Source organism: Echinops telfairi, unplaced genomic scaffold, assembly GCF_000313985.2.
Source record: "Echinops telfairi isolate 266 unplaced genomic scaffold, ASM31398v2 ScPeMD7_3;HRSCAF=10, whole genome shotgun sequence".
Lineage (NCBI taxonomy): Eukaryota > Metazoa > Chordata > Mammalia > Afrosoricida > Tenrecidae > Echinops > Echinops telfairi.
Window position 1 is genome coordinate 42,137,632 of NW_022103899.1, and position 11,487 is coordinate 42,149,118.

An 11,487-nucleotide genomic window follows, 5' to 3' on the forward strand; every position below is an offset into this window, starting at 1 on the left:
TTCTGCGGTGCAGAGGCTCACTAGGATCAGAGCCGACTCAATGGCACCTAACAAGAGTATTGAGGAGTATTTAGCCCCGTGGAGCAATCCCCTAAGGTTGCTGGAAGTCAAAATGGGCTCAAAAGCAACGGACTTCAGTTCTCTTTTGCTTTTCTAGTATGCGTTGGGATAGCTTTGGGCTGCCAACCACCAAGGTCAGCAGTTTGAAACCACCAGTCGCTCCATGGGAGAAAGATGAGGCTTTCTAGTTCCATAAAGAGTTAAGTCTCTGAAACTCACAGGGGCAGTTCTAGCCTGTCCTATGGGGTCACTGTGAGTCAGAACTGACTCGATGGCCGTGAGTTTGGTTTGGGTTTATTGATACAGCTGTGTAGGATCTGTTCATCCTCTCACTGGGTATTTTCAGATCCATCTTTTGACTTTTCAACACAACACTGCAGAGAACATCTGGCCTCAAAACTAGGACACCCATACAATAAACCTGTTAGTAGCAAAATTGCCAGGCAAGCTGATTTAACTCAGATTCAAGAGTTGAGCTGATCTATGGGGAACCAAGAGAGGAAACAGGAAGATCGCAATTACATTAAGGAAATTACAACTAATGTTACAGAGCAAAATATGCACACATTTTTTTAAATGGGAAATTAACTTACTCTGCAAACTTTGGCCCAGCCTGCAATTTAGGAAAATAAAGTAAAATGCAATTTTCAGAATAAGCTAAAAAGAAAACAAAAGAGGCTATATTCTGCCTTAAGAATTTCAACAGAGAAACAGATCTCATATGACTGAAGGGGAAGCAGAAGAGAGTCTCAAGGGAGAGCCTCCGGGCAACCGCTTCCCGTGGGCCGGCTAGATCTTTGTGGAATGGGCCACCAGCCCTGCTGGCAACGATTCCTCAAAACCTAGTGATCTCTCCTGTTTCTGTGTCCTTGGTTCAGATTTCACGTAATAAATAGTAAGCCACAAAAATGAAGGAGCCTTCATCTGGAATTGCATTAGGCGGTCCTGCAGCAGAAAATGGGACCGCCGGACAGAGTCGGCTTGCTAAACTTTAGTGGTGCATTAAGTTCTGTTTGTAAAAATCCGGGTGCTTCACAGGGACAGCGCTTTCTACAGATCCCCATCTTCCACTCCATCCCATATCTCCTGTCTGTGTAGGAACCTGCTGGCTCTGTGTGGGCAGCTGCCTAGCCTCACAAGTTGATCCCTTATCTTAAATGCTCTTAAATTATCTTTAATAATATTAAACATTACTGGGACCTTCCCTCGATTCCACACTATGAGGCCTGCCCTTCCCATCTCAGCCTCTGTCCAGCCACCACACACCTGCCCAGCTAGAGCAAGCTTCAGAAATTTCTCTCTACCATGACCTATGGGCAGGTGTGAACTTTAGGGGAGACTTGGAAGCAGTGGTAGGATTCAGCAGAACCGATACCTAGTTTTTTATTGAGTTCAGCGATTCAGTTGGTAACATGTGATTTATAATCAGGGCTCTCTCTAAGGTGGGCGGCTGGGCAGTTGCCCAATGTGGAAATCACACATTTCCGTTCCTTCCTCTTTTTTTTCACTACTCTTTTTTAAGGTTCATCTGCACAACAGTGTTTTCTCAGTACCCGAGTAATGTTCATTCCGTCCACAGGTATAAAAAATTAGATGGAACTCTGCTTATAATATTTATTTATACATTTCATAGAACTCATTACTTTTTATAAAATACTACATTTTGATTCTTCCTTTATTACTTGCATTTGTTACTTCAGTAATCAAGTATATACTATAAAGAGAAACAGTGCCAAACAGAAGGTGACACGCTGTCATTCTTTCAGCCTTGTACCACACCTCAAATTCCCACGAGATACTATGAGTGAATTATGTAATTCCCGAAAGTGTTCAAGGAGCTAAAAATATTGTCGGAACAAATGCTGTAAGTGCAGCAGAAGCAGAAAGGGGTTTTCAAAGAGGAACATAATATATTCAGAGAAGAGTAGTCTCCTGCTTCTAATATAGCAAACACCGTGACTATTGTCTAATTGGTCTACCTCTAAATGAAGGGATCCTACTCTTACAGTGAAAAGATGGCTATGGATAAATCACACGTCTGACAATGCTCAGATACAAGTGAAGGATATTGCAAGTGAGGACGCCAACCAAGAAGCATTATGGGAATACTTTAAATAACAATTTTGTTGTTTTTGTCAGGTATTATTTAATATTTATTCATCAATATTCATTAATGCTTTCTTATAAAATAATATCGTTTTGTATGTCTACTTTTATTGTTCTTATTTAAGTATTAACTATATGAAATAATAAGCTACCTTTCGGTGTATTGTTACTCTGGACCTAAAACGGTCATTAGGGCAGCGAACTGGTTGTTAAATTATTTCAATCGCACCACTGCATGGAAGGATCGGGTTATTTATACGTTGAAGACAGAAAACCAAGCAAATCTACTGCCATCGACTTGATTCCCACTCAAGACAAACCTGAAGGACAAAGAACTGCCCGAAAGGGTTTCTAAGACTGTCACCCTTTAAGGAAGCAGACTGCCGCATCTTTTCCTCACGGCATGGCTGGTCCCCCATCGTGGAGGCAGTGGTACTGAGTGATAGTAAGTGTGGAGACCACATCTGGGATGCGGTGAGTGCTCAATAAATGGCAGTTATCCTTATTCTCATTGTCTGGTTCCTTCTCACCACACCACCTTCTAGTTTGGGCCACTGGCTTCCCTTAAGATTTTATTGCACCGGCGCTCAGTTCATCTATGGTGTACCAGATGACCATAGGCATTGGATTTCCATCATGGTCTCTCTTGAGTTTGGTGACCGTCAGTCAAACCCTCTGAGCTAATGTAGCTCTAGGTACCTTGACCAGGTCAAGTTCAGAGATCTACAAAGCTCGTCACCAGAAGTTATCTCCCCCACGGGATTAACTGTTAGTCTTGAATGAAACGGTATCCCTCACTGACGCTTCTGTTGTGTTGACCTAAGAATAGTTTTGAGACAGGAAGTGGGCCTGCACACTGAAAAAAGTAGGAACTCGGAGGGACTGTTCATCAGCTAGTTCTCACATTAACTCGAGAGGTGGAAGATCGAAGAAGAGAAAAACATCGTGTACATTAATACTACATTGACACCAGGCCTAAAACACATTAGCCCTTCCCGAGGACCGGGCAAGCCTCTAATCCCAAATCAGTCCTGTTTGACTGCTTAGTAACTAACATCCCTTTGAGAGAAAAAACAAACCACACATACCCGCAAGTACAAGATGAATCAGACTCTTCGCTTTTGTTGAAACACATCCTGTATATAAGAACGGTATAGGTACCTTTGGGGAACAATTCACATCGGCAGCTTTCTTATAAAGGAAATAAGTAAGACAAGGTCTTACAGTTTTGTTTGTTTGTTTTCCCGTAAAGGCCTATGCTTGTAAGCGTACTTTGTCATCTGGTTGGTCCTGTTCACATGTAAACAAAGGAGTAAGTGAGATCATCCAGCTCTCTGCCCTAAATCCTCAGAATCTCCTTACAGTCTTCCCTTCTCTTGTCCAGTCAAGGGCACTGGACCCAATGGGGAAGGACGTGACTTAACAGAAGTCACCTAGCCTCTCCAGGTTGCATTTATTAGTTTAGAAATAGTTCACTCACCGTCATGTTGACAGGAGACACGCTGATGACGTGCTAGGAAGGCCTCACTGATGGGCCCATGTATTCTAGAGAATACTGCATCCAACCCTGATACAGGTTGCTGGCAACACAAATTGGTATTGAGCCTGGTCATTCACATTTATATTTAGTCAACTGTCATTCAAAAAGGGAAAAAAAGAGACCCAACTGGCCTATGTTAGGGCCCTAGTGGCATAGTGGTTCATTTTGCACTCCCATCCCCAGGGTCAGTAGTTCGAAACCACCAGCAGCTCTGCGGGAGAAAGACGGGACTCCCTACTCCTATAAACAGTTCCAGTCTCACATCCTCACGGGGCAGTTCGACCCTGTCCTATAGGGCCACTGTGAGTCATCACTGACTCGATGGCAGTGAGGTTGGCCTATGCAAATTGTAGAAAACCAGAGCTAATTCCTACCAGCAAATTAGCCTGTACATGCCTGCAATCAAATATGTGGTCTTCCTTCTGGAAATTCCACCATCACAAACACAGGGACACGGGACGCACAGAAGTGTGTCGATCCATGAAATCTCAGGCAGTATGAACTTGGCCAGCTTCCTGCCCTTCTACTGTTTTCCAGAAAGTCTCCAACCTGCTCTCCATCCTTGCTCTTTCACTGACCCGTCAGTACTCACAAGGCACCTTATCCACTGCGGTCCACACACCTCCCCTGGCTGTCAAATTGATTCCACACCACTGAGAACTGCCCCATCAGGTTTCTATCTGTAAGACCAGGGGGAGGAGCCCTGATGACCCAGGGAGTAAGTGGTTAGCTGCTAACCAATAGGTGGGTTGTTCGAACCCACCAGCTGCTCCAGCCCTGGAAACTCTAAAGGGCAGATCTATTCTGTACTGGAGGGTCGCCATGAGGTGGAATCCACTCAAGGGCAGTACATCCATCTTCACAGGAGCAGATCAACAAGTCCTCTTTCCTACAGAGCCACTGCAGGGTCCAAACAGCCAAGCACTTAACCACTGTGCCACCAGGGCTCCTGAAGGACAGTAAAAGGAGGCCTGGTTCTTACCTCCTAGATGTGGATCCCCAAGAGTGGGATTCAGATACACAAAGCTCCTCTCGGCCCTCCACTTCCCTCGTGATGAAAATCAGTGGTGGGGACCAACCCACCCTTACATCTGTATCTACATAGAGGTGGAAATGGACTCATTTCAGCCACCAGCTATTTTGAGACTGTCAATCTTTGCCACAGCACAACGCCTCATTTTTCTCCTTCAGAGTAAACTGGTGGGTTTGAACCACTAACCTTGTGGTTAACGGCCCGATGCATGACCCACTACGTCACCAGGGCTCCTTGTGCCCAACACAAGCTGATACTAAACAAACACCCCAGTCACTTTGTGATGCAGATGGCACACGATGAGATGGAGTTAAAAAATACACAGACGAGAGCATCTAAATACGGCAGGAGGGCAACATCTGTTTGATGGCATGTCTTGTACAGAAGAGATTTCACTGAAACTTTTTCTAAGCTCACAGAAAGACAGAGGCAGTGTTTACGGTCAAACAAGCTGCCGAATCACATTGACCGGAGGGAGCGGCAATCCCGTCTGTCTCAGCCCTTTTCTTTGAAAGCCTCTAATATTGGGGACAAAGATGTCCCTTCCTTGGGTCTCTGTGAGGTTTGAGTCTTGGTCTGGAGCGTACTGAGCATGTGACTTAGCCTGAGCCCACTGCCACGGAGCCCGTTCCAACTCACAGTGGCCCAGTATCGCCGTTCAGAGGCTGTCATCCTCAGGGACACAGACAGCCTCGTCTTTCTCTCCGAGAATGGCTGGGGGGTTGAACTGGCAGCCTTACAGTCAGCAGTCCAACACTTCCCCGACGGGGCACCACCGGGGCTCTGACACCGACAGCTTACCAACTGACAACGCATGGCGACGCCAAATGTGCCAGGGCTTTTAGTGACTGGTTTTTCAGAATAGGTCCCCCGGCCTCTCTTCGAGGAGCCTCTGGGAGGCTTGAGCCTCCAGCCTTTCTATTGGCAGCCAGGTCCATGAGCCATTTCCACCACACCCAGGGACTCCAACAGCACACAGCTACACACGCTATAAACATTATCTAGAAAACAGAAGGCAAGACTGTTCGACGCTCAGAACCTACTAAGCTTTAAAAAAAATTCACACCCAAAGAGGCATTCACAAAATTTAAAAAAATTTTAAAGACCCTCACTGCCATGGATGATTCCAAATCACTAGCAAAGGAAAATAAATAATAGATGCATTCAATAACCCTAATAACTATAATAATAATAATAATCCTGATAACTTAGGTCCCAAAGAGCAGGCCCTCGTTGCTAAACCCAGGATTATCTAGAGGATTCCTTCAGTGTTCCGTTTTTAGTTTGCTCCTCCGTCCTTGTTTTGCAAACAGATGCCCAGAGAAAGCCAATGTTTGCCAATTGTTCAGACATCAAACGCCCTGCCAGAGTGGGCCTTGTCCCGTCTGGGTAGGACAGGTAGGAGAGAGCAATGTGGAGTCCCACTGCTTAGGAACGACGTGGCTAAGGAAGGTCAGTCCAGCCCACTGTGCCCTACCTCACACTGACCCTCCAAATATACCCGCCAACTCGGCTTCTGCCCTGTTCCTTCCTCTCTGTTTCTGGACTGTGAAAGGTGAGTAAACAGACAGTCCACATCTTGGAAACAACTCCTGAGGTCTGTTGCTATTTTAAGCACTTTATAGGAACTGCCTGGCAACACAACACACTGCTGCCAGGAGTCCTGATGCTGCATAAGAGCAAACAACTTTAAACCAGGAGCATTTTATGGCTTTAAACAAACCAACCAACCAACCACGCTCAGTGGCTCCCAAGATTGCGCAGTGTGGTTTTCCTGGGCTCACTCCAGGGACACAAGCTACCTGTGCTGGCGCGGAAGCCTGCTAGTTGCAAACACCCCCTGCTCCGTGAACCGGTGTCAAAGAGAACGTTAAGAAAGGCACTGGGGCACCATCATCTTCTGACCTCGTCTCCCTCCACCAGAGGGAACGGAGACTCAAACTCAAAACCAGCCCCAGGCTGACACTGTGGAAACAGAACCGGGAAGACAGTGTGTGCAGGCCAAATTCTCTACTTTCATTCGTTAAGGAGTCTGGGAGGCCGGGGCTCCTGTGGGGGGAGACCTTCATGTTCATGGGTTGGAGGTGCTTTCCAGTCACATTCCCCTAAATAAAAGTTATTCCCCAAAGTTCCCCCCCATAATAATGCCAATTTTAAGGTGCTACTTGCAAGCACATGGTTGCTACTACTGTATATACTCTTGAAGGTCAACTGCTTGAAAGGCTATCTGCCTGAAGGTTATCTGCCATCAAAAGCAGTCAGACCATCTAACCCTAAGTACAGCCCACTCCCCTCTGATAAGGATCATAGATTCTTCCCCTGGAGAAGAGCTCAGGCACATCTAATATCAAGCCAGCTCAGAGACAACCAAGGTTAGGCTGCCATGTTGACTCTAGGCCCCACCCCTCCTGTTACATTTGTACCTTCCTGTCACAGGCATGCCACTAGTACCTCCCCTTCCTATTGCTTGTATACCCCTAGTTTGCCCCCAGTACACCCCCTTCCCATTACTTACTAAATGCCCGAGATTTATCTATCAGTCTAGAGAGAATACATTACTGCCTCTGTCTGGTTCTAGTCGACATGGAGGAGGTGAGCCCTTGCATGCCTTGTCTCATGACTCTTTAATGTACCCCTCAATCACCCAGCCGCCCCTTAGGACCCATCCAGATGTGGGGGGCTGGATCACACCTGACACCGACCATCCTTCCCACAGTGCTCATCTAATTCTCTGGTGGGTTTGATAATTCATTGCAATGGTCACACAGAACTCACTATCAATACCCATAAGTATGGAGTTTATTAGGGAAGTGGACAGGTTACAATTAGTCAGGACAGCCTCTTCCCTGGTGTGCCCACAAGCAGGTCTCTCTGGCCCTCAGCCCCTTGGTCTGGCCTCTGCCCTGCTTAGGCAATGCTACAAAACTCCTGAAGTGCTGCTGGGACATGCCCCAAGGACATGCCACTCTGCCATGTGCTCAGCAAGAGCTCCGGGGGTCAGCAAACTTTGCTCCACCCCCAGCCCCCATTCCCAGATTAAATGCCTGGAGGTGCTTCACTCCACGAGCGAGTCTTCTGCCCAAAGGCACTCAGCTTTGCTTGTTCTGTGGGTCAGGAGGCCATTGCTCGCTCCTGCTCTGCTCTCGGAGCTGCTGCTGCACTTCTGTCGCTTCCCCAGTCTCTCAGCTCTGTCTCTGGATCAGAGATTCAGTGTGCAGAGATCTCGTCTTCCTTGACGGCAGTCAGATTCCCGACTCCTGCTTCAGAGACGGCTCATTTCACGTCCAGCAGGATGGCAAAACCAACCAATCTCCATGTTAGAGTTCCAAGCTTTTACAAGCATAACCTTGTTAACAGACACTCACAACTGAATCCTATCAACATCTTCTTCTACCCAGATCAATCAGGAAGGGAGGTACAGTGTCCCCCCCTACCCCCAACTGCATGATCCCATCCTGTTGTTTGACAGGAGTTACAAAGACTATGGTTGGGAGAGTCACATTAAGGAATTCACTGCACCATAAAAACCAGGGACATTTTCAGCATGCCATTACTTAATAGCTTCAAAATTAAATACAGAATTTCAATTACAAATTATGCCAACTAAACATCAATTTTTTGAACCAATGTTATGCTTACAAGTGTTTATGGGTTGTTGTTGTTGTTGTTTATCTGTTTATTTCTTTGGGGAGAAAGTATACACGGCCATACGCGTGCCAACTCAACAATTCCACGGGCATCATATCCAGGGGCACTGCTTACACGCTTCAAGTTCTACCACCATCTGCGCCCTCCTTTCCCTCAGTACTACACCACCATCCCCTTCAACTCACGGGGCAAAACGTGGCAGGCATCACTGACGTCACTGAACCTGTGGCAGTTCCACAATCTATCAACTTGCTAAGGGGAGGAATCTAGCCTGTCAATCTAGCAGGTCACAGCCAATGAGGCCTCTGTGTGGGCATGGCCTTCTCCTACGGATTCTAGGAATACCAGTCAACCTCCCTGAAGGCAGGACACAGACACTTGCAAGGAGACATTCCTGATGACAGGATACATGGAGCTACACTGATGGAGCCAGAGCCCTGGAGCTGGAAGAACCACATGGAGACACACACCAGTCCTGAGCTGCTTCCACCACCACTGGATCCACAAGACTTTCCACCCACTGGCCTGTGATCTTCCTGCATTTGGCTCATAACATGTGTTGTGTGAGTCCGAAGAAAAATTCAGACCTATGGGCTAACAGCGGACTCATGGACTTGAACAGGGCTGGTTGGGATGTTTTCTCAATATACAATTGCTCTTTTATATAAAGCTATTTCTTACACACATGAGTATCTATGAATTTGTTTCTCCGGTCAACCTTTACTAACACTGAATCATTCACGTAGGAAATGTTCAGCCGGCAACTATTTTGTTCCATATATTTTTTACCATAATAAATAAAAAGTGTGTATTTTCTTCATCACGGTTTAGGCACTTCAAGCAGGGCAAACATGACTCAGTGCCATGGAGGAAACCGCAGGGACCCGGCTACAGCATCATCAAAAGGGGCCTCAAAGAAGCAAGGTCAAAGAGTACTAAGCCACGGGAAGGAACAGTGGGGAAGCAGCTTGGAGCTGACACCACAGTCCACTCCACCCCACAGCGGGACTCTGAGCTGGCTACAATCCCTGTGCACAGCATCGCGTTGGGAAACACGTGTCAGGGCAGGGAACACTTCCTGGAGCGGGTCACACGCCCCACATACCACACATAGCTGCCATCCCACTGCTGTGAAAATGCCTTTCATGCTCATTGGTATGGACAGCTCACAGGACAAGGCTTTGAGCAGCCGTGGCTCAGGCAGTTTGCAATCTGTATTGAATCACAGATGCTATCTGGTCCTCCCCCAAGATCTCAATCATTGCTCCAGGGTGGCGCCGACAGTTAAATGTTCTGTACTAACCAAAGGGGAGATGGTCGGAATCCACCCAGATGGTGCCTGAGAAGAAAGGGCTGGTGATCCACTCCCAAAAATCACAGGGACGGAAAAGCCCACGGGCACTGTTCTACTCTCAATCCAAACCAGGGGGGAAAAAATCAAACACTGCCACAGGCCCGTTCTGCCTCATCTCAGACCAACATTGGGCTTCTAAGGCTGTAAATCTTTACAGGAGCAGACAGCCTCGTCTTTCAGAGGAGGGGTGGCTGGTGAGTTTGAACCAACACTGCTCACAGCACCACCTGGACTCTTTGAAACATGGTTACCAATTTGGGAGAAAATTGCTCACTTCCCTTGAACAACTTGTAGTTCCTCCTCCGTGGATATCTGGTTCTGTAGGGCAGGGGAGCTCAGGTGGTAAACAGAGGCCTTTAGAAAAGAATTCTCATGACTCAGGCTCCCAGCGGCAGCTGGGCGGCTGCTCCCGTTGCTTTGTTGCTGTTGGTACCCAATGAAAAACAGTTTCCCTTCACACGGGGCTTGAGCTCCTAAACGGAATCACGCCCAAATAGCTGGGATTCCTTGTCCTGTACCAAAACCAAACCCATGGAGCAGAGGGCTTCGTGGAACCCCAACCAAAAAACTACCACCATCGGGTGGATGCTGTGACTCCAGCGATCAGTCCTACGTGCTACAGAGAGTAGACCTGCTGCAAGGGGGAGTGGGGGTGGGGGTGAGCTAGAATCAACTCAATGGCAACAGTTTGGGAAGGGGAGTGGGCGTGAGTGTTTTGGGAATCTTTATGGACAATCGACAGGACTTTCGACGGCGTAGACAGGTTTGAACCTCGAACCTTTAGGTAAGTAGTGACGTGCAAGCCCATTTACAGCCAACTTCAGCAACCACAAGGCAGCTGTCAGCCCTCTTCCCGCCCTGCTCCCCCCTGTTCTATGCCCACATCTAATATCCACGCCCAACCAAGTCACACCAAACAGAAAGGACCTGGGCACAGGCACTTCTGAAAAGGTCACCATGAAAATCACTAGGCTCCCTGAGCGGAGTGGAACCACTGACGTTTTCTTCAATGAAATGTTGTGTCTCCTCACTAAAGGTGGGTGTTAGAAACAGAGCAAGAGGTTTTCATAAATACATATTTATCCCCTCGTGGCACTGGGGGTGAAGCATTGGGTTGCTAACCAAAAAGTTGGCAATTCAAACCCACCGCCACTCCTCGGATGAGCCCTGGTGGTGTAGTGGATACCCACTGGGCTGGGATTCACATGGTTGACAGTTTGAAACCGCCAGCAGCCCTGCAGGACAAAGACAGGGATTTCTAATCCCCACTGTCTTGGAAACCCACAGGGGGTGGAAATGAGTCAGCCCTGACTTCATGGCCACCAGGAGAGCCACACCTCCAGAGGAGGTCTGCTCCTGGGAAGCACTGCAGTCTCGAAACTCTACAGAGGGCCGCTGTGACTCAGGCTCCCGCACACTCACTCAATGCACGGTCCTCGGGTCGATTCCTGCTCATACTGACCCTAGAGGGCAGGGTAGAACTGCCCCTGCGTGCTTCTGAGACCCCAACTCTCACGGCGGCGTGGAAAAGCACCTCTTGTTCTGGAGCAGAGGGTGGTTTCAAATGGCAGGCCTGGAGGTCAGCAGGCCTCCAGGCCTCGCAGGTAACAGGTGTGCTATTTCTGGTTTGGTAATGCATTACTCAGTCTGGCCCCATGGGTCACCCTTCTCAGTCTCGCAAAAGGGTGGGTGAAATTCGATACTGGCCTTAAGGGGAGGCTCCCCCTTGGGTGGCTGGAGACTTGG